Source organism: Chlorocebus sabaeus, chromosome 11, assembly GCF_047675955.1.
Source record: "Chlorocebus sabaeus isolate Y175 chromosome 11, mChlSab1.0.hap1, whole genome shotgun sequence".
Lineage (NCBI taxonomy): Eukaryota > Metazoa > Chordata > Mammalia > Primates > Cercopithecidae > Chlorocebus > Chlorocebus sabaeus.
In genome coordinates, this window is record NC_132914.1 from 112,046,422 (window position 1) to 112,073,938 (window position 27,517).

The 27,517-nt window shown below is 42.2% G+C and overlaps 1 long non-coding RNA gene across 1 annotated transcript in view; it reads right to left on the bottom strand.

Annotated features, from left to right (window-relative positions):
- Positions 1-2,479: 2,479 nt before the first annotated feature.
- The window catches only part of LOC103239192 (uncharacterized), a 28,730-nt gene continuing 3,692 nt past the window's right edge, over positions 2,480-27,517 (bottom strand). The window contains exons 3-4 of the long non-coding RNA XR_499449.3: positions 19,359-19,523; positions 2,480-10,663 (exon numbers count right to left, since the gene is read on the bottom strand). This is a non-coding gene — a long non-coding RNA (uncharacterized lncRNA). The remainder of the gene's footprint in view (positions 10,664-19,358; positions 19,524-27,517) is intronic.

The following is a 27,517-nucleotide window of genomic DNA, read 5'->3' on the forward strand; positions in this document are numbered from 1 at the left end:
TCCTCCCAAATCTCATGTTGAATTGTAATCCCCAGCGTTGGAGGAGAAGCCTGGTGGGGATGATTAGATCATGGGGGTGGACTTCCTCCTTGCTGTTCTCATGATATTGAGTTCTCACAAGATCTGGTTGTTTAGAAGTATATAGCACATCCTGCTTCACTTTCTTCCTCCTGCTCTGGCCATGTAAGGTGTGATTCCTTCCCCATTGCCTTCCGCCATTATTGTAAGTTTCCTGAGGCCTCCCCAGCCATGGTTCCTGTACAGCCTGTGGAACTGTGAGCCAATTAAACCTCTTGTCTTCATAAATTACTCCGTCTTAGGTAGTTTTTTATAGCAATGTGAGAATGGGCTAATACAGTCAGCTTCGGTAGTTCAGATCATGTCCTGAATGACATTTGCTTGGACGTTGTTACAGTGCTCAACGATTTTGTATCAGAGTGTGCCTGAGGACTGCCACTACACCTCAATCAATATCTGCTGAATGAGGGAGTGAGAGAATGAATGAATGAAACATTTGACGACTTCCTTCCTAATCCCTGACTTGAAGAAAGAAAAGGTATCTTAGAAGGGACCAGGCCATGCTGGGCTAGATCATAAGTTGATCTTAACTCTTTCCAAGACATTGAGGTCCTTTTAGTGTTGGACCAGTGGTTCTCAACTGGGGATGATTTTGCCTCCACAGGGGACATTTGGCAATGCCTGGAGACATTATTCATTGTCATAGTGGGGTAGGATGAGGTGCTACTGGTACCCAGTGGATATAGGTCATAGATGCTGTTAAAGATTCTACAATGCACAGAATAGCCCCCACAAGAAAGAATTACGTGGCCCAGAATGTTTATAGGGCCCAGGCTGAGAAATCCTGTTTTGGAGGACTCAGCAGAATCACTGAGACTTGAAGGTGGAGAGGGTCTGAGAATATCTTGAAGAGTACAGTCTTGCTGAGTCCTTAAAAATAACTTTACTCTCTAGCTGGCAGTCATTTAGCAAGCCTTTTCACATTTCAGTTCTGCTGATGGATGCCTAGACAGGCAGATATATATTTAAAAAAAAGATATTGATCGACAGGAGTAGTAACTTGTTGATGTGATAATCTCAAGTTATTGTTATGATAGCCCATGTTTGATTCCTGTATCCACAAATGATGTCTTAAATCATCTGGCAGAAGCCCTGTTGACTTCTACAAGTTTTTTGTTTTGTTTTTGAGTGGAACTTTTATGATTATATATATATATATATTTTGAGACAGGGCCTGGCTCTGTCACCCAGGCTGGAGTGCAGTGGCAGAATCTTGGCTCACTGCAACCTCCGCCTCCCAGGCTTGAGCCATCCTCCAACCTCAGCCTTCCGAGTAGTTGGGGCTACAGGCGTGTGCAACTATGCCTGGCTAATTTTTGTATTTTTTGTAGAGATGGGGTTTTGCCATGTTGACCAAGCTGTTCTCAAGCACCTGAACTCACGTGATCCTCCCAACTTGGCCTCCCAAAGTACTAGGGTTACAGCTGTGAGCCATCGTGTCCGGCATAATATTTCTAAATAACTTTGAAGTAATTTTGCATATTGGTGCTTCAGATGCTGGTCGGAATCTTAAGCAGCTCCAATCTGGTACTGACATCAAAGGACTAGTCACAGTCACTTACATTGGCCACTGTGTGTGTTTTTCTCTTGCACCAGACTGCATGCTCTGTGAGAGGAGGGACTGTGTCACTATCACTGTTGTTTCTTCACCTGGCATCTTTCCAGCACCCTAAGATGAGGTTACTGAATATTACTTGAATGAATGAATCACAGTTCTTAAACTCATATTCTGTGCCAGCATAATAAAACTGATGTTCAGGAGTATTCAGTTACTTATTCAAGGTCATATAGCTAGACCCATGGAAGAAGAAACTAAGATGGTATTTCCATCACATCCAAAAGGAGGATGTGCCTGATTAAAGGCTCGGTGAGACTGAAACCTGTGCTGCTAACTGGAACATTTATCCATTACATGTAGTGAAAGCCTCAACCATGAAAGAAAAGAACAAAAAGCAAAAGAATGTCGTCAGAAGCACTGATTTTGAGGGACCCGAGTCCTCAATCACGTGGAGTGGGCTTGGGTTCTCTAAGAACCTCAGTTTCTTCATCTCAAAAGTGGGAATAATCAGAGTACATGCCCTCATAAACTTGTCATGAAGGTAGATTGCAGTCATATGCACAAAGTCCAGGTCCTGGTAGGCGGTTAAGAACTCTGAAAAATGTGAACTGTTAGTAAAGTGTGCATGTGTGTGGCATGTCTCTTGACAGAAAAAAGAAAACCCACTGCATTTCGCGTTTCTGAGGACTAACAGAAAAATAGCAATCACATGGTAGAAAGACAGAACACTGGCTTCCCCTCCCCTTCACTAAAAAGTAATTAGCCTTTTGCTTAAGAGCACACAGCCTGTTGAGGAAAGTAAGACATAAAACATGAACAGAGAGAGCAGACGCTGGGAAAATGCCATCTTTTTATTGGCACTATTAGAGGAAAATATATGAACTGTATAATGCCATCATAAATACACTTATTTGTAATGTCAAAGTAACAATGTAAGCGACAGTGCTTGTCTCTTTCATTCTCTCCTTTTGAAATGCTTCACAACCAAGCATAAAATCACAGGAAAATGTGAATACTATTTTAATTCATTAAGGCTTCCTAATGATGTATTAGTCATATTATCCCGCATCCTTCAGGATGAGGTTCTTTGCTCTTTTGCAAGAATATTAATGCCACTTTTTGTCTATGGGGCAAAGCTTTTTCATTTAAAAACATTTTTTAAAAAATGAGCTGCTAGAGTACATATCTTGACAAACCATCAAATGGTCCTCACACCCATCCCCCCTCCCTGTTCCAGTTGGTATGGGAACCTACTGTTCCCACCAAAAAGGGAGGTTGAGAGGAAATTATAACTTATTAGAGCAGGGAGATAGTAAAAGTTGCTGTACCCTTTACCTTTTTATTATTTTTTTCTCAACACACACACACACACACACACACACACACACACACACACACACACATACTTCAGACATCTGGTCAACCCAGCATCCCACAGACAGAGATTAAGTCTGAGTACATCCGAATATCTGGTCAACCCAAGAATCATGTGCACGCGCACGTGCACGCGCGCACACACACACACCCCACATCCCACCACTATCACCAAATAGCACATTAAGGGATAGCTGGGCTCCTGAGAGATATAGCATGTTGACCAGGCAACAATTTGTAACTTAGGTATAGAAACAGCACTCCAAAATTCTGGTATAAAAGTGTATGATTTGTTTATCTTCCCTCTTCTAAATTTAATATACATTTGCCCCCTGCCACTAAATCTGTTTTAGATTTTATTCTAAACTGGAGTGGTTTTTTTTTCTTCTTCTTCTAATTTCAAGATTTCTCTTATTCTGGGAGAGGAGCCTAACAAATTAATTTAGTTTGTGGAGAAAATTGATTTTTCTTGAAGTTTTCAGTTCAATTGTTTAGAATCCAAAGTGAAAATACTGTTTTCATGAACACAGGAGAAGGAGGAAAATGATGACAATTGTATGTGTGTGGGTGGGTGGTGGAGAGTGAGTTTGGATGAAATTAACTTTTAATACTAGATATTTAAATTTGAAACAAAAAAGGTGAGTCTTTTTCTCTGTCTTTTTCTTATTTTTCTTTTATGTTTCATCCCCCTCTCCACTGTGAAAGGCATACATGCCGATTCTACAAAATTTGAAAAACAGGCAAAGTATTAAAAAAAATCACCCATAATCTAGCAATATAGATGATCATTGTTAAACATTTTGATTTATTTCCTTCAGGTTGAGATAATGCTGTAGATAGAGTTTTGCATCATTTTTCATATACTGTCATATCTTGAGTATTTCCTCGAGTCATTAAATATTCATCAGAGTCATAATTTAAAATTATTGTGTAATCTCTCATTATACCACAATTTTACTATTTTTAATTGATGGATATTTAGCTTTTAAAAAATCTTTATTATAATTAACATCAGTGTGATGAACATCTTTATGCATAAGTCATTGCCCCTGTGTTGCACCCAAGGACCAAGATTGTTCAGAATGGCTGGTGCATAGAATATAAGGGGTGACACAGAGAGCTAGGGTTGGATAGGTAGGCAAGAAACAGGTCTTTCCAGCCCCTGTAGCTCATGCTTAGGGTTTTGGACTGTACTCAAATCATAACCACAGCAATGATGATGATGAAGATGACTATAAAAGGCAATATTTACTGATTTCTTTATTGTTTACTAGATACTTTTCCAAGGAGTCTTTATTTATTAACTCATTTAATTTTTGCAACAACTCGGAGTTATAGGCACAGTTTGCAAAACCAAAGCAGAGAGGTTGAGCCGTCTGGCCAATGTCTTAAGGCTGGTAAGACCCCAGACTGTAGAGCTGACCTAGTTCGTCATTTGGCTCGCTGCCTTATGGCAATAGGGAGCCAGTGAAGGATTTTGGATGGCCGGATGGGGAATATGATGAGTGAATTTGCATACTTAAAAAGGCTCATTCTGTTTACAGTAAGGAGAAGAGATGGTGGGGGAAAGAGTGGAAGTAGTAAGACCAAATCCGAGAGAGAAATAGAGGTAGTGAATGCTGGTGGCATTGGAAAAGAGGGAAGCGAATGAATTTGAGGAATATTTAGGGAGCTGGATTGACAGGACTTGAATCTGGAGAGATTGGGACAGGAAAACTCGAATGGAGGGTGGAGTCTTGTGTTGAGATTAAGGGACAGTCGAATGACCTGCCTAACGTTAGCCAGTTGCTAAGTGGAGGAGGTTGCATTTTGAGCACTAAAGTCTATGGTCTGGAGACAGTCTGGAAGAAGAAAGCTGTTCTGGATAGGACCCAGAACTAGAACTGGAGGATGGGGCCCAAACCATACAAGCTGAAACACTATCATATCGGGAATGCTGTCCTATGTTTAGAAAAGACAAGACGTGGAGCCTCAGTACTGCAAGGGGCTCCCCACATCAGCCACCCTCTGCCTGACACGTAAGAGTCTGCTTTGTTTGAGGAAGGGCCAGGAGACAGGAGAAGATGCAAGGGGGAAGGGGTCACTTCATGCATTGCCTGATTCCAGGAAGCCACTCAGACGAGACAACTAGCTCCATTTAGGGGCTTCTGTAAGTGGCGTGACTGAGGGTTGGGGGTCTATTTATTTGAGGAGACAGGTAATAATGACAGGTTGAGCCTTTAAATGTAAATCTAATTGCGTAGGTTTTCTTTTTGGGAGTGCTTTGAGCAAATGTGGTGACAAATTGGGGGAAACACTTGGGTTTTGGAGATGGCCATTCTAAACTTGAATCCCGGTGTTTTCATTTTTTTTGTCTGTGACCACAGAAAAGCTGACTTGCCTCTTTGAACAGCTGTTTATTAAACCATGAAACGGGGATAATATGGTTGCTCCGAATGAAATTGTCTATCTGTCTATCTATCAATCTACACATACATGTACCAACCACAGGACTTGAGATATATACAATATGTCAACGTGAACTCCATTTTATTTATCCTACAACCTCCACTTGGCTTTCTTCCCCACTTTGCAGACCTTGGTTAGCCTCTTGATGCTCCTGAGCTTGTAATTTTGTAGTTCTTAATTTGAAGGTTGGTCCCTGGAAGACAGGTGGATTATCTAACACTTGCGTAGCTCTTTGTAATGGGCAAAGCACTTTCCAACAATATTCTCATTTAACACTCTTTACCTCAGCTCTGTCAATTAGGTGTTAAAAAAGTTCCCATTTAACAGTTGAAGAAACAGTCTCAGAGGGGCAACATGACCAGCCCAATCTCCAGAAAAGGTACAACGAGGACTTGGACCCTGGTCTCTCAAGCTTGGATTCCTTGCTCTTCCGTAAACCTCCTTCTCTTCTGCAGTACCAGGAGGAAGGGAAGCCTTGGTCCCATATACAAACTGTTGTTAGTTTAAAAACAAAGTATTGCCTTTCCATTACAACAGCCCTCTCTGGCCTGGGAGTAAATTGTCTCAGTCCACAGGTCACCCATGTTTCTTCTGCCTTGCTGGTGATGCCTTTGAGAGCTCAGAGATGTCAGCTATAACCCAACAAGGAAGCCAAACTTTATCCCTTCCTCCCTGTCAGTTCTTTCTTTCTGGACTCAGCCTCAGACCTCCATGAACACATTAGTACTTGAGCCTGTAGAGGTGGTACACTGTGTCATTTGTGTTTACATCTAATGGACAATGACCAAGCAACTGGCATGTAAGACAGTGTAGCTGATATCAAAAACACAAAACCCAGGCCAGGCACAGTGGCTCACGCCTGTAATCCCAGCACTTTGGGTGGCCAAGGTGGGGGAGGGGGGGCACAGATCACTTGAGGCCAGGAGTTCGAGACCAGCCTGGCCGACAAGGCAAAATCCCATCTCTACTAAAAATACAAGAAATTAGCTGGGCGTGATGTCACGTGCCTGTAATCCCAGCTGCTCAGGAGGCTGATGCAGGAGAATCGCCTGAACCTGGGAGGTGGAGGTTGCAGTGAGCTGAAACTGCACCACTACACTCCAGCCTGGGCAACAGAGCAAGACTTTGTAATAATAATAATAATAATAATAATAATAATAATAATAATAAAACTTAGGCTGGAATCTCTAGGCAAACAGTGGTATTTGCATGTTTTGTTCAGTGCTGCACCCCCAGTGCCAAGAACAGTGCCTGGCACATAGCAGTTGCTCTGAAAATAATTGTTGAACAAATAATTGAACACATCTGTCAAACAAAGCTAATGATACCTCCCTCACAGGGCTGTGGGAGTATGTGATGAGGCAAGGCATATAAAGTGCTTAGTTTAGTGCTTGGCCCATTGTGACCATGTGATTCACAGTACCTGCTATTGTTGTGATTGTTGTTATTCTCTTTGGAGGTGGCACCACTTGGTTCCATTATTTAAAAAAAAAGAAAAAGTCAAAATGTTCAGATGTCCCCAGAATAAGGTGCTTTGCTGACAGTTGCTTTAAGCAAGGGAGAAAACTGTGCCTGCCGATGTGCAGAGAGCAATGTAAGGAGGAGGGCACATTTTGTCACCCCCAGCCCTTGGGGCTAGACTACCTTTGCCCCAAGTCCTAGTGAGTTTAGGAAACTTCTTGAAGTGCACAAGGAAAGGAGCAGAACTTCAGATTTGGTCGGAAGTTCTGTGCAGTTTGAGGGGAGGCTGTTGCCATCAGGGAAACCAGAGAATGCAGTAATTCAAGACCCCATTGCACTTTGTAGAAGAGTCCCAGGGATTCTGACTTGCTGTTCAGCCAATCGTTAATCTGAGTAATTGAGCTTTGATGACCTCAAGGTCTCCCTTGGGATTCCCGGAGACACGGTTCTGTCTGCTGTCTCCTGAAAGCCATCAGCTTCTGTGTAGAGGGAGCATGTGACTGCAGTGGGAGGGGAGACTGGGTTTTATGCTGAGACAGTCAGTTCCTCTGGTGAACAGAACCAGTGCTTGATGGTGTCACCACACCACTTACCCACACAATACCACATGCCAATGTGACATTATAGTCCAACTCAACAACAGTCCTGAACAAACAGTATTGCATCTCAGCATGTCTTCTGAAATAATACTACAGCCTACGTGGCACCAGGGATCAAAATAATACTATGGCAATACAAAATTACATGCCAATATTCTACTCAAATATTGCCCACAAATTCAACAATGTCTTCAATACAGCACACTTCAATGCAATGCACCATCCAGATGCAATGTTCTTAAGAAATCACTCTTTAACCCAATATGGCTCCTCCAGACAACTGTGGCGCAACATGTCCCAAGCCAATCTAACGCTGATTCAGCAATGCCTATCTAGCCCAAATAAGTGGAAAGAGAATACCAAATAGCACTATTGCTTTGGAAAACCCAGTTTCTCTCCTAACCAAACTTTGAGGTTGTGTATGACTGGGGTTTTCCCAACATCCGTCCCATTGGATTTACCAACATGCAATATTTCCTTTGACCTTGACTGCTGTCTCCTCTCTCTCCTGTTCCCTTGGCCACCATTAGGCTCAGCTAACTGTGGTCGGGGATATTGGTGCCAATTTGGGTCTTGGGGATGGCTCCAATGGAGAGATGGGGAGGAAGACGCCAGGCCTGGAGAGTGCCGTGGACGGAGTTCTCAGCATCCCTGGAAAGGGGGCTGTGCACTGGCAGTTCTGTGTGGTCTGCTTGTCCATCCAAGACAAACCTCAAACCCAGCACTTGATTTGGCAGACGGGAAAAAATAGAACAAAGTTTGCTCCCTTTTTCAAGAAATGGACCCAGGGATCCCAGGCTATGCTCCACTCTTGGTCTTTTTCCTTTTTAAACAAACCGCCTGGCTTTTAAGATCTTCAAAATCCCATTAAAGGCTTTTACCCCTTCATATATTGGAGGCGTTTGATGAAAGGGGGTAAAGGGGAGGGAAAAGATAATGGGGCCTCAGAGAACAGAGACCAGAGGCCTTAATTTCGCCTGTCTCCCCTGCCGGTAATGGTGTTGGATGTAAACACTCCTCTGGTGAGCACTGGAGCCTGATTACAGGATGGCTGGGGAAAGAGGAAGTGTTTGCAAACCACAAGGAGGAATGTCGCCCTTTGAAGGAGTTTGGCATTTATTTTTTGCCTCCTCCACTGTCCCCCCCACAACCCCAACCCTACTACTTTTCTCCACTGCTTTCTTCTCTGGGTTCCTTGTACTGTAAACACAGTGACAGAAATTAGATGTGGGCAAATCTGTTAAACATTTTAAGTTGAAGTGGGGTTGGCAGTTGTCTTACTCCGTGGGATATGCGAGACGAAGCTAATAACTTCGTAATGGGCCTTTTGTTTTTGTCTGGGGACTGGTGGGAGGGAAGCAGAGAGCAGGAGCCAGGGTTGAGGAGGGGGATGCGGGATGGAAAGTCAGGCCCAGGCTGTTATTATGGAACCAGCCCAAGCTTCCAATGTTGGGGACCAAGTGAGCTGGACAGAGCCTTGACCCCAGTGTGTTCAAAAGGCAGCCAATGACTGTCCCCTGTCAGCATGCCGCTTGCCTCTCATTCGTTGGGGCACATGCTCTCTGGTCTCCTAGTCACAAAGCACCTCTCCTTGACAGCTTCATGCTGCAAACTTCCATTGCCACCTCTTCATTTGTTCCATCCGTGAAATTCCCAGTGACGTCAATGGGGTTCCATATGCAAAACACGTGCAATCTGTGGGATCCCTGAGCGAGGCCAGGGAGCAAAGCGTTGGCGCTGTGGGTTTTATGCCTAGATATCTTGCTGTCTGGAAACCTCCGCCTGGGATCAAGTTCCTGTTCTTAATTCTGGTCAGATGGCTGGAGTAGGAGCTTGGAAACCCACAACTGGAAATTCCATCAAATGATCATGTAATTAATTCAACTAATATGTATTGAGGGCATACTATGTAGCAAAGGGGGGCTTGATGTTAGGGATTTGTGGGTGAGTAAGACAAGCTTGGCCTTTGCTTTCATGAGGAGCTTACAGTCTAGTGTGTTGTCAATTAAATATATAATTTCACAAATGATTATTTAATTACAACAGGAGCTGCAGGAAAGAGGAGATATATAGCGTAAAATGGGATGCCTAGTTTAGTCTGGCCTGTAGGAGGAGGTGGGTGCAGGAGTCCATTTTTTATCTTTAGTAGGATGATAGTTTAACCCAGGAATTTGCAACCTAGGGACTAAGGACACTTAGTTCTTAGGAGTTCCATAAACTCCAATGTATCCAATGTCTTCCAAGCTATCCAGAGTAGATGTCTGTCTCCTGGCCTTTCCTGGAATTTTCCAAGGTCGAAATTATTATTACATCCTTTTAAACAAATCAGTTTTGATGGTCTAACCCTCCTGGCTATGTGCCAACCTGATGCTTTTGGGTGCTTTACTAGTTATAACTGCAATTGACAATACGGGGGACATTTATTTGATGACTACTTTAGGCCAGTGCTTTGCTGGGTTGGCAAGCATGTTGCCATACATGATTTGATTTCTTTTTCACAGAAGAGATTAATGGAGAAACTGAAGCTTAGACAGGTTGAATCAATTCTTCAGGTACTAAAGATTACACAACTACTGAATGGTGGAACCAGGATTCTAACCCAAGACTTCAATAGCTTAATCCATTACTCTTCCCAGTAATACCTTTCCTTTCATAGCCTTTTTAGTCTGCTGGTGCCTGACTTACATTAGAGGATAAATTTCCCAAGGGCAAGGAATGTGCCCTTTAGCTCTTTGTTATCAGTATCTTCAAATATATACATGGAATTTGCTATGTGGATGGTTCTGTACTATGACTAGGGAAACTTAATACTTCTTTATTTCTGTTTATTAACATTTCATTCATTGTGGGTGATATATTTTTAATCCGTGTGCGTCGAGCTGTTCTCCTTCCCAGATTTAACGTCCAGGCTCCCTTTTATTTCTTCTTAGGACTAACACATTTTTGACCAACTCTCTGCTCTAGTACATTCTTCTGGATTCCCCAGTTACTATTTGCACAAAACTAGAAAAAGTGATTCAGAAAAAGCTGTTGTAGCACTTCTCAGAGAGTCCAAAATCAAAAGGAGATCTGTTCAGGTGTTAGCAGAGTTGGAAGGAAGGCTGCTTCTGGGCTCATGGGGGTGTCTCCAGCTTGGTCCAGTCACCTGGGAGAGATATGGCAGATTGAAGACTGGCACAAATTCTCTGTTCTTCCTCATTCTGAGAGGTGGAGTCTCATTTTTTTCTTCTTGAACATGTCTGGCTCTAGCAACTTGCTCAGCCAGTATAATGTGGTGGGAGTGCTATTCTAGAACTTTCAAGCCTAGGTCATAAGAACTGTTCAGCTTCTCCCATGGCCTCTTGGAACACTCGCTCTTGGAATCAGCAGCCATGCTGGGAGGAAGTCCAAGCAACCTCATGACGAGGTCCACATGGAGGGGAATCAAAGGCCCCAGGCTGACAGGACAGTTTTGCCATGTGAATGAGCCATCTTGGAAATGAATACTCTATCCTCATTGGAAATGTTCCATCTGACACTGCATGGAACAGAATATGCCATCTCTGCTGATCCCTGCTAAATTACAAATTTGTGAGCAAAATGAATGACTGTCATTATCTTAAGTTCCTGAGTTTTGGGGATGGTTTGTCACACAGCAATTGATAACTGTGACAGAAATCTCTTCTTCTACAAGACAGGCCATCTGTCTTATTGATGCAGAGAGGAGCAGAGAAACTTGGGCTTTTCTAGGCTAACATCAGTTATTTCAAAATCCATTTGCTAAACATTGCTTTGAAAACATAGTTGTATCCTGAGAAGCTGTTTTGGGGAGTGGGGAGGAATTGAGGTGAAAGATTGGGCAGAGCCACAGATCCCATTCCTTCTACTTTAACTCTTTTGTATACTGGGATCCTAATTATAGCTAATGGCAGTCATTCATAAAATGCTTCTAATATGAAATATACCATCCTAAGCATTTTCCATAGATTATTTATTCCTCATAACAACACTTGAATTAGGTACTATTATTGTTCCCATTTCATGGAAGAGAAAACTCAGGCACAGAGAGAATAAATAACTTTCCTGAAGCCACATAGCTAGTGTGGCAGAACGCAGAATCAAACTCAGGATATCTGGTTCCAGAATTGATGCTCAAAACAATTCTCTATACTGTTTTGCGTAAGTTTACATTTGAACACAAAGGCTTTATGCTGAAAGAAATGCCAAAAAGTATTGTGTTTAGCATTTACTAAGTATTTTCAATGGCTTATCATGGTGCTAGACTCAGGGGATTTAGAGATGAATTGATGGCCGGGCGCAGTGGCTCACGCCTGTAATCCCAGCACTTTGGGAGGCCGAGGCGGGCGGATCACGAGGTCAGGAGATCGAGACCATCCTGGCTGGCACGGTGAAACCCCGTCTCTACTAAAAATACAAAAAAGTAGCTAGGCGTGGTGGCGGGCGCTGGTGGTCCCAGCTACTCAGGAGGCTGAGGCAGGAGAATGGTGTGAACCCGGGAGGTGGAGGTTGCAATGAACTGAGATTGCCCCACTGCACTCCAGTCTGGATGACAGAGCGAGACTCCATTTCAAAAAAGAGATGAATTGATAATAATTACAGTTAAACATTGTGCTAAACAGTTTGCTAAATTACATTATCTCATTTAATTTTAATAGCAATCATGTTATTACTCTTATCCCCATTTAACAGATGAGAAAATTAAGTTTCAGAGAAATTAAGGAGCTTGCTTCAGGTTATATGGGTGGTCTGACCACAAAGTCTGTTCCTAACTGCGTTGTGCTTGGTTGACACCCTCTGGTTTTTGAGAATCTGGTTGGGGAGATGGACTAAGGAACAGATGCAATAAGAAGATACAAATGCTCTAAAGTAGGGATGTTATAAGGTGCTGGGGTGGGAGGGCATGGAGGAGAAAGGTCCTAATTTTGCCCAGGGAAGAAGAGAAATGATTGTTTTTAGAGGTGCTGACAGCTCAGGGATAAATAGTTAGACTTTGCCAGTCACGCAAAGCAGATAGAGGTCATTCCACGTGGAGCTGGTGGGGGAGAGGGTACAGGAAGCGTAAAGGTGAAAAAGCTAGGAAGAAATGATACATGAAGGAAACAAGTAGCACACATCTGCATTGCAGTAGATATCACCGGACAAGGGTGCTGGAGAAAATGGCAGAGCAGCCTACAAGGAAGCATTGTTCTCTACCAAGTGCTTTGAACTCATCCCCGACAATGGTGATGTTTTCAAGAAGGTTGACATTGACTCAGAAATGAGGAGCATCCACATAAACCTGTCCTTGCCATTTTGGCTCCAGCTCCTACCTACTGTTTAAAAGCAGCATTTGCAGAAAGCAGAGGTCTCTGCAATTCATGTAAGCCTGTCTTATTCCCCAAGAACACATCATTTATTTCCTATAAGTGCCTGTCTTCCTCTTCTTCAAATATGCTCAGGGTTACAACTTTCTCTGCTTCCTGGGGGAGTTGCCCACTCTACACAGTAATTACTCACTCCATAAAGGCTGTCTCCAAACTCTCCTTCTCAGCCCTTTTTTCCCTGACCCTTTGCAACTGACCAGTTAAAGGGTGAGCACACTGCCTCTCTACTTGTCAAAAGACAACCGCCATTTTGGATCTCATCTGAAAATGGATGTCCCCGGGGAAAGCATCCTTTTCTCCGCTCCCTCCTTTCCTTAGTTTGAAGTCGGTGTAATTTATTTTGTGCCTTTCTTCCTCTTTTCTACACATCCAACCAGAAAAATGGAGATTTATCTATTTATAATGTAATTATAAAGTTGATCTCATGCCCAAGTCATGCGATGTCCACATTGATTAGGGGTGATGAATGCAAGCTTCTAAGTCATAAATACAACTACAAATACAACTTTATTTAACCTCCTTGAGTGTCATTCTTCTCATCTGTGAAATGAAGTCATATATCCTGTTCGATTCATCTTTATCACATCCAGCAAGGTAGATGGGACAGATATGCAAAAACATTTTACACACTATAAAGCAAGCTACAAACATAAAGTGCCAATAGCCATGATATCAGCAGTAGCTAAATTAGTAATAATAATGCTTTTTGAAAATGAAAAAGAATGGTTCAATAAGAGCTGGATTTCATGGGTTTGGAATTCCACTTCCTCTATTTAAGAGCTGTGTGACCTTGGGCAAGTTGTTTAGCCTTTCTGTGCCTCAGTTTCCTCCACTGTAAAAAGATGATAATGTCTTCCTCAAAGAGTTGTCAGAAGAATTAAATCAATGAATACAAAAGTACTTAGAATAGTGCCTGGCACATTATAAGCACTATACAAATGTTTGTTATTGTTATTACTATTCTTTACAACTTGTTTCTACATTTGCAGGTGGAAATTTTAACTTCTTTGGATAAAAATATCCCTCCAGTTTCAGACCCTCATATTCTGTAATTTATTCTAGTTAATTATAAAAAACTAGTAACATGAATAATTGAGTAATAAGTGGACCCCTCATAACTCAGAAAGACAGTTATTTGCAAAAAGGAAGTTTTGGATGCAGGCCATAATTTTGGGCATCTTAGCCATCAAAGCCCTAAACATACCGGGCTTTTTCCAGGTTCTTTGTTGTACAACACTAAGGCTTTAGGGCAGTGGAATTAGAAAATGATCCACTTTAATACAGCTCAATTATTTGTCCACCGTATGCGGTTGATAAATACTTTTATAAAGACATTTATGATGAGAAGTCTTTATACGGTTTTTGTACTTATCTTGTTAGTGATTGCTCAGATAAAGGTGTCCGATAAGGTCCAGGCTTGGCCTCATCATGAACCAAAATCAATACTCTGGGAACTCTGGCTTTCCACCCCTCTCTCACCTCCGCTATGCTATGCGTAACTGTCACCTATTACTCACCCAAAGGATGGTAAAACTTTTAAAATCCCCCCCAAAAAAACCCCTCACAATGAAAATGTATGAAAGAGATTAAGGCACGGAATGAAAACTATTTTTATAGGCAGTTTGGCCTGAGCTTTGAAGTTCAATAGGGAGTGATGTATTGCTATCAGCTTGGATTTCACACCTATTCAATTCTGTAGCCAGGTAATGATGAACAACCTCCTCTGGGTATAGAAGAATGAAACAAAATTAAGGCAAGCTGTGAAACGGCCCCCTTGCTGCAATTTCATCTCCGGGATAGAGTGGAAGTTGCCAGAGTGTGTTTATACATTTTTTTTCCCTTTAAATTAGAAAGGTGGTGTGACAATACTGAAAATATTTTGCAAAAAGAAGAAATTATCGCTTATGATCCCAACACCCAAAGACAAAACAAAATTTTTATTTTAAAATGTTACCGGTTAGTTCTGGTTCCTATGCAGACGTATGATTACAGAGTTGCATGCAGAATTTACTTTAAAAGCGTTTTCATTCTTAACTAGGCATTTTATCATCCTTTCTGCTTCACTTTTCCCAAGTGAAAAAACAAACGTAAAGTCATCATCTTGCTTGGAAAGTGAGCATTGCTGCATCATGTTTATTTATTTTTAATTTTTATTTATTTTACTTTACGTTCTGGGTTACGTGTGCAGAATGTGCAGGTTTGTTACATAGGTACACATGTGCCATGGTGGTTTGCTGCACCCATCAACCCGTCATCTAGGTTTTAAGCCCCGCATGCATTAGGTATTTGTCCTAATGCTGCATCGTATTTATTACCAACCATCATCTTTCATACAGAGCTTTATTTTTTTGTCCTTGGAGGTTTTCTTTCTCTCTTTCTTTCTTTTTTTTTTTTTTTTTTTTTTTTTTTTGAGACGAAGTCTCACTCTGTCGCCCAGGCTGGAGTGCAGTGGCACAATCTCAGCTCACTGCAAGCTCCGCCTCCTGGATTCATGCCATTCTCCTGCCTCAGCTTCCCGAGTAGCTGGGACCACAGGCGCCCGCCACCTTGCCTGACTAATTTTTTGTATTTTCAGTAGAGACAGGGTTTCACCATGTTAACCAGGATGGTCTTGATCTCGTGACCTCATGATCCGCCCTCTTAGGCCTCCCAAAGTGTTGAGATTACAGGTGTGAGCCACCGCGCCCGGCGGAGGTTTTCAAATTGAGTGAGCAGCATGTTGCATTTCTGCAACAAATAGCCTTCATTTAGACTCTTTGCCCATGTGGAAGACCATTGTGTCCAAGATTGGAAGTGAAGTTATTCATTGGCCTTCAGATTCTTAGAGTAAGGCAAGGTCCACCCTCTCAGATCCAACTGTGCTCATCTCTGATCCAGTATCGATACCCAGCCTGCTCTCTGAGATCACCATGGGAACAGGGAAGCTTCTCCCAGCATCTGCACTCAATAATTACTCTGGGAGCCCCTCCTCCCACCCTACGCAGCCCTTGGATATGCCAAGCTTGTTCTTATTAGGACTTTTGCATCTGCTGTTCCCACTGTCTGTGACCCTCTTGCCAATTTCTGCATGGCCAGCTCCTCATCACTTAGGTCTTTCTGATCCAATGTCACCTTTTCAGAGGCCCTCTCCAACTGTCCTCATACCCCACCTAGTCATCGTTCTCTGCCCCACTGCCTTATTATTTTATCCATTGCACTTGCCACTCTGACAATATCCTACTTATCTGTTTGTGCACATGCCCTGACACGTGTCTACTTCTGTGTACCCACACCTGGCCCCATGTTGAGTGAATGAATGAGAGTATAGCTCATTTAGATCCAGCCTGCTTCACTTCACCCCACCTTGTGAATGCACCTTAAGCATTTATTCAGGCTGGGATGGGAACAAGACACTAAACTGCGGCTCCAATTATTTGCATTGTTATTTACAACTTCTTAGCATTTATTTATGCAGCACCTGTGAGGAGCATGTGGGCCCTGTGATGAGGGCTCAGCATGCACTGTGTTGTTTCATCCTTATAACAACTTTATATTATGAGTAAGCTGACTTTCCACCTTTCCGTTTTTCTGTTCCTCACATACCAACTCAGTCACTCACCGTTTCAATGGCCTGGCTATTTGCCTTCTTCTGAGTTAAGCCCTCTAGCCTGGACTTCGCCTTTCTGCTTTTACCCTGCCCTAGGACGGCAGGGAGATTTACTGGGCAGGTCCACAAAGGCAGCAGAGACGGGGGATCTTACAGAAATTCAATGTCATTCAGTAAAGCATTTCTTGAAATCTACTACATGATGGGATGCGGTGATAGAGAAGGCTATGCCTGATCCCTTCTGAAGTCTGTATAATATTAACTCCCTCCCTCCCTTCCTTTGTCCTTCTCTCCCTCCTCTCTTTGTCTCTCGTTCACCTCTTCCTTCACACCAGGTCATTGGTGGGAGAAGCAAGATACAGGCAATGGTTGCTCAGCAGGAAGTTCAGGAGACTGAGGGCTCCTCTGGGAACCTCTTGTGCTCTGTGGATCCTGGGAACTGCTCATCCACATGGTTCACCTGAAATGGGGTGTGTGTGTGAGAGAGTGTGTAGGTGTGTGAGAGTGTGTGAGTGTGAGAACGTGTGTGAGACTGTGTGTGCATGTGTGAGGCTGTGTTTGAGAGGTTGTGTGGGAGAGTGATGAGAATGTGTGAGTGTGAGAATGTGAGTGTGTGTGTGAGAATGTGTGTGTGAGTGTATGGAGAGCATGAGAATGTGAGAGTGCGTGTGTGTGCATACATGTGTGAAAGTGTGTGAGAGTGTGAGGGACTATGTGTGCATGTGTGTGAGGCTATGTGTGTATATGAAAGTGTGTGGGAGAGTGGGAATGAGTGAGAATGTGTATGAGAATGTGAGCATGTGTGTGAATGTATGGAGACTGTGGGAATGTGACTGTGTGTGCGTTCATATGTGTGAAAGTGTGTGAGGGTGTGCATCCATGTGTGTGTGAAAGTGTGTATGGAAATGTGAGTGTGAGTGTGTGTGCATACATGTGTGTAAAGTGTGTCTGAGCATGTGTGCCTACATGTTTGTGAAAGGGTGTGTGAATGTGTGTGGGAATGTGTGACAGTGTGTGAGTGGGTGGAGAGAGAACATGTATATGAATGTGAGTGTGACAGTGTGAGAGTGTGTGTGCACACATGCATGTAAAAGTGTGTAGGGAATGTGTGAGTGTGTGAGAGTGTAAAGGTGTATGAGTGAGAAAGTGTGTGAAAGTATGAGTGCATGTGCATGCAAGTGTGTGAAAGTGTGTGTGGGAATGTCAGTGTGTGTGTGTGAGAATTGTATGTGAATGTGAGTGTAAGAATGTATGTGAGTCTGAGAATGCGTATGAGTGTGTGTATGTGAAAGAGCGTGTGGGAGACAGTGTGTATGTGTGTATGTGAAAGAGCATGTGTGAGAAAGTGTATGTGTGTGTGAAAGAGCGTGTGTGAGAAAGTGTGTGTGTGTGTGAGTGTGTGTCAGCATGTGTGAATGTGTGAGGAAAGTGTGTGACCATGTGTGAATGAGAAAGTGTGTATGAGCATGTGTGTGAAACGTGTGTGCACATGTGTGTAAGAGTGTGAAAGTGTGTGTGAGTGTGTATGTGTGAGCATATGTGTGTGTGAGAATGTGTGAGTGTGAGGGTGTATAAAAGTGTATGTGTATGTGTGTGAACGTGTGTGTGTGTGAGAGTACGTGTGTTAGTGTGAGAAAGTGTGTGTGTATGTGAGTCTGAGTGTATGTGTGTGAACATGTGTGGGGCACAGGGGATGACTCAAATGCTGAGTCACCTTGGCTGTTGTGCCTGCCCAGCAGGTCACTCAGCTGCATAGTGAGATGGGAGAGAAGTGGGGGCATGTTTTTCACAGTTGGTACTCAGGTGGAAAGCTCCCTGTTTAAAGTGGTCAGAAGGAGGGTGCCCAGCCCACCATGCATCTCACTGACTATTCAGAGGGAACAACATATGGAACCAGTTCCCAGGCTCCAGCATTTGTCCATTGTGGATTAAAGATTTCTGCTTCCTCCAATTTTTGACTGGCTAGAATCAGCTAGGCCACTGCAAGTTGGTGCACTGGTGGGGCAGGAGGATTGGTACAGAATGAAGATTCCCCTGTCCCCTTCAACTTTCCTGTCAGAAACTTTATCCTCCCAACAGCAGTCCTTTGGAATATCCTTGTGACACCATGCTTCCTGGAGGCCCTCTCTTGGCTGATGGCTGAAGACTCAATCAAAACTTACTTGACTTCCTTTTAACCACTCCCTAAGCTCTGTCCCTTATACTTACCCTTCAGTTTCCGTTCTGAGATCTTGTCTCCCTGGTTCTGTGCTCCATCCTAAAGGCTCAAGTGAGAATCTAAGGCATTGAATTTCAGCAAGAATCTCATTTCCTTCTTGTCCCCAGTTGACTATACTCATGCTATCTTCTAAATCTTCCTCCAGTGAGAGGAAGTAAGGTAAGTTTTACTTTTCATTTAATAGTTGGGGGAAATGGAAGAACACAGAGGTTATGCAACTTCCCCATGATCACACAGTATGTGAACTTCCAGTTCACAAACTCAAAACCCAATTGTCTGACTTTAAAGCCTCTTTGTTCCCGTGTGGCCAATATTTGACTCTCCATATTGCCAAGAAACTAGAGGCAAGACCAGGGGTCACTGAGTACCCAGCTGCTGCACCTACTGACTTCACTCCTTTCCTCACAGAACCTGCGACTGGGTTGGGGATGAAGCCACCAACTCATTGCCCAAGTGGTATTGCTTCATGTTTGTTTTTCCATCTGTAAAATGGGCTTAATAATAGCAGGGGTGTTGTGGGCCAGATTAATGAACGTTTGGACAAGTTATTTGAGATTACCTGGGTGAAAGGTGTGAGGGGAGTGCCAAGGGTTATTAGTGCAGAGGCATTTGCCAGGACTAATTTAGGATTACCCATGCTTCCCAGTTAGCAGCCTCCATAGTGATCACTTACCCAAGGAATAGTTAGAGGGCAGGCAATATCCCAACATCAGGCCTGGCTTGTGATGGCAGAGGGTATAGGCTACGGTGGCTTTTCATGAGAATATTGCCTCATTCCTCATTGGTGGTTTGTCCTTCCATGTTGAAGTCTATAGTCCCACTGATGTATTACCTTTGACTTAGTAGAAAGAGGACAACAGGATCAATAAGATAGGCTGAGGACCCTCAGAATAGATACACCCCAGTACAACTTTTGCCTCTCTATGAGCAAGATGATGACCACAGGTGCCTTAGGTAGCCAAAGTACCTGGAAATCAACAGAAAAAATCAACAGCTACCTATGCATGGAAGGAATGGGTGATGAATACATTTTACACAAGAATATCCACACAGTCTCAGAAAGATACAAACTCTATCAGACTGAAACTAAAAAGCCAAAAAGCAATTTCTCCTCTTCATTCTGCTTCACTTTTTATTATACTGTTCAATTTTACATTTTTTTTTTAAATAAAAGTTTCAGAAGAGTTTTGGATTTACAGAAAAATCATCAAGATAGTATAGAGCTCTCACCTGTCCCACATGCAGTATCCTCTATAATTAACATCTTACATGAGTATGGTATATTTGTCACAGTGAATGAACCAATATTGATGCATTATTATTAACACCCATACTTCACTATTCAAACTTCCTTAGTGTGTCCTCAATGTCCTTTTTCTGTTCTAGGATCTCATCCAGGATATCACACTACATTTAGTTGTCCCATCTCCTTAGGCTCCTCTTGCTGTGGCCATTTCCCAGACTTTCTTTTTGATGACCTTGACAGCTTTGAGGAGGAGCTTGACAGCTGAGGAGAACTGGTAAGATATTTTGTAGGATGTCCCTCAATTGGGGTTTGTTTGATGTTTTTCTCATGATTAGACTAGGGTTATGGGTTTTGCTAAGTCAGACAGACATGACTCCATCCTCAAGAAGCTCGCAATCTAGTGGAGAAGTTTGACATGGCCATTTTTGAATGCAGTTTGTTAAATGGTGCTAATGTCACCTTGGGATGTCCTTGCTGCTTTTAAATGGCACACAATACTGGAATGACCAGCCAGTCTCTTGTCTCATTTCTCTCTCTTGGTGTTCTCTAACAGAAACAGAGAAAAATTGGTTCATCTATGAAGGGTAGTGGGTGCCTGTTGAAGAGACCATCATAGTTGATCCATATCAGAGCGGTAAGAAAATTACCACATCAATTGACTTCATACGTGCCCTTCAGCCTTAGTTGATGGTTTAACTCACACACCTGAAGAACCTGATCATTTTAATCAGACTTGCTATTTTTTCTGGTTTAAGTAAATTATTTTATTTTCATGCTCCCATGAAAGTCCAGTTCAGTGTGGGCATCAGTCTAGCTACTTCATTAGTCAACTCAAGGCTTTATTGGTAACATGACCTTCTACTGGATAAAGGTGTGCAAAACCCTTCACTGAATCAAGTTCTCGTGGGGGATTTTCCCAGGAACTGGGGAGGTCAGCTTAATAAAGAAGCTGTAAAGTGTGAAAAGGCTCCACACATGATGGGTCCAGATCTTAGCTCTGTGAAATTACTTGGCTTGCTTAAGTCTTAGTTTCTTCAGCTGTGAAATAGAAATAAAAACCCTTATTTCACAGACTCTACAAAAGGTAATATATTTGTTAGCTGCAAAGTCTTGTCGTGATGGGAAAAAAAAAAATGATTATTTGAAGAATCACTAGATGGTGGGTGATGTGTTTTGGCTGCGTTCCCCACCCAAAATCTCATCTTGAATTGTCATTCCATAATCCCCACATATCAGGGGAGAGACCAAGTGAAGGTATTTAAATCATGGTAGCAGTTTCCCCCATACTGTTCTTGTGATAGTGAGTGAGTGAGTTCTCACAAGATCTGATGGTTTCATAAGTACTTGGTAGCTCCTCCTGCGTTCATTCTCCTTCCTGCCATCTTGTGAAGAAGCCGCCTTGTTTCCCCTTTGCCTTCCACCATGATTGCGAGTTTCCTGAGGCCTCCTCAGCCATACTAAACTGAATCAATTAAACCTCTTTCCTCTGTAAGTTACCCAGTCTTGGGCAGTTCTTTGTAGCAGTGTGAAAATGAACGAATACCGTGGGTTTGTTTTGGTCATGGTTGTAATTGTCAGCACTTTGCACAGTGCCTGGAACATAGCAGGATGTCAGTTAATGTTGTTAAATGAATGAATGAATGAATGAATCAATGGAGATGGTTGGATGGATGAATAAATGGATGGAAGGAAGTAATGATGGCCAGATGGATGAATAAATAAATGAATAGGTGGATGGAAGGATGGATGGATAGGTGGATGAATAAATGAATGATTAATAAATGAATGATTAAAAGTGGTAATCAGGGCCCCTCCTACAAATGGGTCTTTTCTCTCTGGTTCCTTGTAATCAGAGGAAGGCAATTATCTCAAATTTGGTTTCTGCCTTACAACTGTTTTGTGGCTTTGAGCCAGCCAACTAACCTCTAAGTTTTCTTGCTCATAAAAGGACGATAATGACACCTTCTTTGGGAGTTGCTGGTGTAGGGGATGTTGAGAAAATTAATTGGGTGGTGGTAAATGGCTCTGAGATCTCCAGATGAAAGGGGCGACAGAGGTGAGCTGTTATTATGCTTGTTATGTTGAGTTCCCTCTCACCGCTTCTGCCTTCCTCAGGGTGGCTCTTCTCAGCCTCCTGGGGCTTCATGGTGCCCTAGAAGCAAGTTTTACTTAGAGACGAAACCTATCTTTCATTGGACTGACTCTTCCCTGGGGTCATTTGGCAGAAGGCTTCCAGGTGAGAGACATATAATCCTAGGAACTTGGCTGCTCTGCCTCATTTCTTTCTAGAAGGATTGATTTTCCCAAATGCCAACCAGGCCCTGCACTGCATAACAGCCTGAAAACAGACTCCCTTTTCCTCCCTCCTGGTACAATAAAATAAGAGATTCCTCTAGATCCTCTATTTTGGGAGTCTCACCTGTTGGCAAGACCTGGGCTTAGAACTGGAGACCAGGTGCCTACCATCTGGTGTCCAAAGAGACCTGGGATTCATTTATATCCAGTACCAGATTATAGCCATCTTCCTTTCCCATTTCCCATATGTGGCACCCCAGGTCGAAGGCATAGAATACACATGTCTTTCAGTTTGTGTGTCTCTGATAGAGATAAAAAGGTCACAGACACTGGAGCTAGAAAGATGGTTTGGATGCACAACTGTGTGCGCTTGGACAAATTACTTAACTTCCCTGAAATTTACTCTTTACATCTGTAAAAAAAGGGATATAATGCCAACCACATAGGCTCATTGGAAGAATTCAATGAGATGGTGCCTGTTAAAGTGCTCAGAAGTTAGGCTGCTTTCTTCTTCTCCTCTTCCCTTTCTATTTTAAGAATGTTCTTGGAATTTCTTCTACTCATAATGAATCTTGCCTTGTTTTTTGTGCTTCCTATCTCAGTAAACATTAAGTTTCTGGATCCAGAGACGTGGATGAAAGTCTTACTTCATTCTTGACACCACAGCCCATCACTGTCCAAGGGCAGATTTTTCTCATGCTAGCTCAATTCTGTGCCTTCTTCCATCTTTCTTGCCAGACAATGGCAACAGCTTCCTTGCTGGTCTCATTTTATCTCCTTCAGCCTATCCTCTTGTGGAAGGCACAGAGTTTGTCTTATGGTATACATCTAACTAACTATTCCCCCACTTGAAACCTCTCAATGCCTTCCCAAAGAAAGCAGAGGCCTCAGATATCACATATGGCATCCCCTCTGTGCCCTTTGTAGTTGGAATTGAATGCAATCGCCAGGATACTCTTTCTTGTCTCCTCTCTTCTCTTTTCTTCCTACTCTTCTCCCCCTCTCATTTCTCCCTTTCTTTGTTATCTTCTTCCTTCTCTCTCCTTCTCCTCTCTTTCTCCTTCCCTCTCCCATCTTGTTTCTCCTTCTTCTTTCTTTCTCTGCCTCTTCCTCTTTGACCATCCTGTTTTTTTCTCCTCAGATTTGTTCTCTGCCTATCTCTCTCTCTCTTTATGCCATGCTTATCTCTCTCAGATGCCTATTCCCTGAATTGACATGGGAAAGAATCCCATACTGTGGCCACCGCCTCTTTGTATAGGGCAAAAGGGCATTGGAAGAAGAAACTTCATAATACACCCTTCCCTGTTGACATGACTGTGCATTGGGGAATCCAGTGAGGTTACTGAAGCCTGTTTGACCACGTAGTTCTGATTGGAGAGTGATGTGGGCCTTCCCTGTACTTTCCTCTGTCGGTTGCTGTTCTTTTTTTTTTTTTCTTCCATGAATGTGACAACTCAAAGCTGTTTTGTTCCTTGAGCAAGTTTAATAACTAATTTTTCTCTATCACTGTAACACCTTATTCCCTGAGAATGAGAAGTAATCACATTGTTTTTTGCTTGTTTGTTTTGGAGATGGAGTCTCACTCGGTCGCCCAGGCTGGAGTGCAGTGACAAGATCTCGGCTCACTGCAACCTCTGCCTCCCAGGTTCGAGCAATTCTCCTGCCTCAGCCTCCCGAGTAGCTGGGATTACAGGTGCCTGCTACCACACCCAGCTAATTTTTGTATTTTTAGTAGATACAGGATTTCGCCATGTTGGCCAAGCTGGTCTTGAACTCTTGACCTCAGGTGATCCGCCCACCTTAGCCTCCGAAAGTGCTGGGATTACAGGCGTGAGCCACCGTGCCTGGACAATAACATTGTTTCTTAATTATAAATTTCTTAAGGGCAGAGACCATATTTCATACATATTTCCATCTTCAACAAGACATGCACAGTTCCTGGTACAAAGTCAGAGTGTCATCAATATTCGTTAAATTGAATGGAGTGGAGAAATAATATCCTCCTGATTGGAGTCTTTTAGACTTAATCCCCTTTGGTGCCCACACCTCTCTAAATAGATCAGATTATTCTATAATAATAAGGAAACTTGAGGCCACCTTTGCCCAGGGCAGAAAAATTTCAGCCAGATCCATTTCAGCAGGTGATTTTCCTGCTGAAGATGTCTAAAGATTGACTCTTCACAGAAGTTCTGTTTTCCTTTCAAGCATTGTATCCTTGAACCTAAGTATGTTCTTTTAAATATCCATGCAGATTTCCCACCTTTGCTTCACTTTGAACCTGCTATTTCTTGTTTGAATGTGAAGAGTGACTTCCAAGAAACTTTGCCTTAAAATGATTCCCAGGGTTGAAGATAGAAGCTGAGATTTTCTCTCTCCTCTTTCCTTTTATTTCTTTAGATTCACAGCTTCTGATTTTGGCTCTGCTACTAATCATCTTGAGTGAGTCATTTTCCTTCTTGGTGTCAGTTTCCTCAAGTGTTAGTGAAAGGCTGCACAAAACATGACCCACTGCCTGTTTTTGTAAATAAAGTTTTATTGGAACACAATCATGCCCATTTGTGTAGGTATCTTCTTGGGTTGTGTTTGTGCTACAACAGTAAAGTAGTTATGACAGAGATTATATGGTCTAAAAAGTCTAAAACATTTCCTGTCTAGTCTGTTACAAAAAGGGTTTGCCAACCCCTGGAATAGATGGAAACTTAAGACTCCTTTAATCTGAACATCTATGCCATGGTTTAGCTAGTTCTACTGAACGACTTATTCCTTATAGATAGGCATCTCCTCATGTGGGTGATACATGCCACTGGGGTTCCTGGACATGATGTTGGGGACCCACTGCCTGAAATCAAGCAGCATTGAAGTCTATTCTGAGCAGTTATTGTTTTTTCATTTCTCATCCAATCCTTCCCATTTTATCTAAGACAGAGGCTCAAGTTGATACTAGAATGTGGAAGCATGATTCTCTCTGGCTCGTTTCTTCAGGCACACTATCATATTCAGCTGGAATTTAATCACACTTATTTTACCCCCACTGTATGGGCTCATAACCCCTTTTGTGAAATTTCAAAGTCCTAAGCGCTCTGAAAATGGAAATTTTTTCATAAACCATTTAATAGTTATACTTAAACCAAACAGACAGGAGATTATGTATAGCCTTTTAAAAATTTGTCTTAAATGGGATGACATCAAACTAAATAGCTTTTGCACAGCAAAGGAAACAATTAAAAGAGTGAAGAGACAACTTACAGAATGGGAGAAAGCATTTGCAAGTTATATATCTGACAAGGAGTTTAACATCCAGAATATATAAGGAACTTAAGGAACTTAAGGATCTTAACTCAACATCAAAAAACAACAACAAACAAACAAAAACAAAAGCAAAAAAAAAACAAACCAAACAAACAAAACAAAACAAAAAACCCTAAAGTCCTCAAAAGTAACCCAATTAAAAAATGAGCAAAAGAGTTTAACAGACGTTTCTCAAAAGAAGACATGCAAATGACCAACAGGTATATGAAGAAATGTTCAACATCACTAATCGTTAGGGAATTGCAAATCAAAATCACAGTGAGATATCATCTTGCTCTAGTCAGAGTGGCTATGATCAAAAAGACAAAATAAAAGTTGGCAAGGATGTGGAGAAAAGGGAACACTTACATGCTATTGGTGAGACTGTAAATTAGTATCACCATTATGGAAAACAGTATGGAGGTTCTTCAAAAAATTAAAAATAGAACTACCACATGATCTAGCAATCCTACTACTGGGTATACAAAGGAAATGACATTCACATATCAAAGAGATATCTGTACTCTTACGTTTAATGCAACATTATTTACAATAGCCAAGATATGGAATCAATTTAAACATCCAACAATGGAGGAATAAATTTAAAATGGCATATATACACAATGGAATATTATTCAGTCATAAAAAATGAAATCTAGTCATTTGTGTCAACATAGATGAACATGGAAGACATCACATTATTCAGTGAAATAAGCCAGACACAGAAAGACAAATACCGTATGATCTCACACATATGTGCGATCTAAAACATTTATGTCACAGAAGTAGAGAGTAGAACAGTGGATACCAGAGACTAGGAAGGGGCAGCAGGAATAGGAAAAGATGGGGAGATGTTGGTCAATGGGTACAAAGTTGCAAAGTTGCAATAAGAGAGGAGAAACAAGTTCTGCCATTCTGTTGCACAGTGGGGTGACTATGGTTAGCAGTCAGGCATTGAGTATTGTGAACTAGCCAGAAGAGAAGCTTTTGAGTATTCTCACCACAAAGGAGTGATAAATGCATGAGGTGATTTGATAATTATGCAACCTATAGCTATCTTAAACATCAAATCATAATGTATAAATATGTATAATTACAATGTCAAAAAAATTTAAAAATATAAGTCTTTCATTTTCATATAATGGTCTTCATTATGAACAAAAAAATCTATCTTAACGTGAATGTGTATATGTTATGCTGCAAAACTATGAATGTATCTAATAAGGGTGCAGTCCTAGGGGTATATGACCCTGTTGCCTTTCTAAAGTCTAGAAAATTCTGAATTCTGAAACACATCTGGCCCTGGGGGTTCTGGATTAGAGATGTGGACCCACATCTCTTTTTATGGTTACTTCCTATTTATGGCAAACTTTTAAATGTATCTAGAGTAAGTCCATTTAAACCCCCCAAAGCACATATATAATAATAAGAGGGTGCTCAGACTTGGCTCACATTGTAGAGTGGTACAGAAATGACTGATGTTTGGGAAAGCTTGTCCTGAAGGATATTTTCCATCCTTTTAATGACCTTTCAACTCTTTTTTTTTTTTTTTTCCTGTTTCTCACACTATTTTGTGATCACTAAGCCACCCCCTTCAAACCTGGAGCTTCAAACCAAAGAAGCTTCAAACCTGGAGCATCTGTGTGTGTGATGGTGAATTAATGAACAATCCTGTCTTACCCACGCAATGATATGTGGCTTCAAGAGCTGATTCGACATTCCCGACAAGTTGAGATACCACCTTTGAAGTCACTGAGGACTTGTATAGGAAGGGTTTTCCCTGCGGAATCCGGGTGAGGGCCAGAGTCAGGGATCTCAAAGTTCTGGGTCCTGGACACAGTATCCATGGCTTCTAGGCCAGACTCATCAGAGTGCTGTGTTCTGAAGGGAGCTGGTTCAATCCTTTCAAAGGGCAATCTCCCCAGCCCTAAGTAGTTCTTAAAACACCAAACAACATTAGCTCCCACAAATGAGGGAGGCTTAAACCTAAACCTGATTACAGC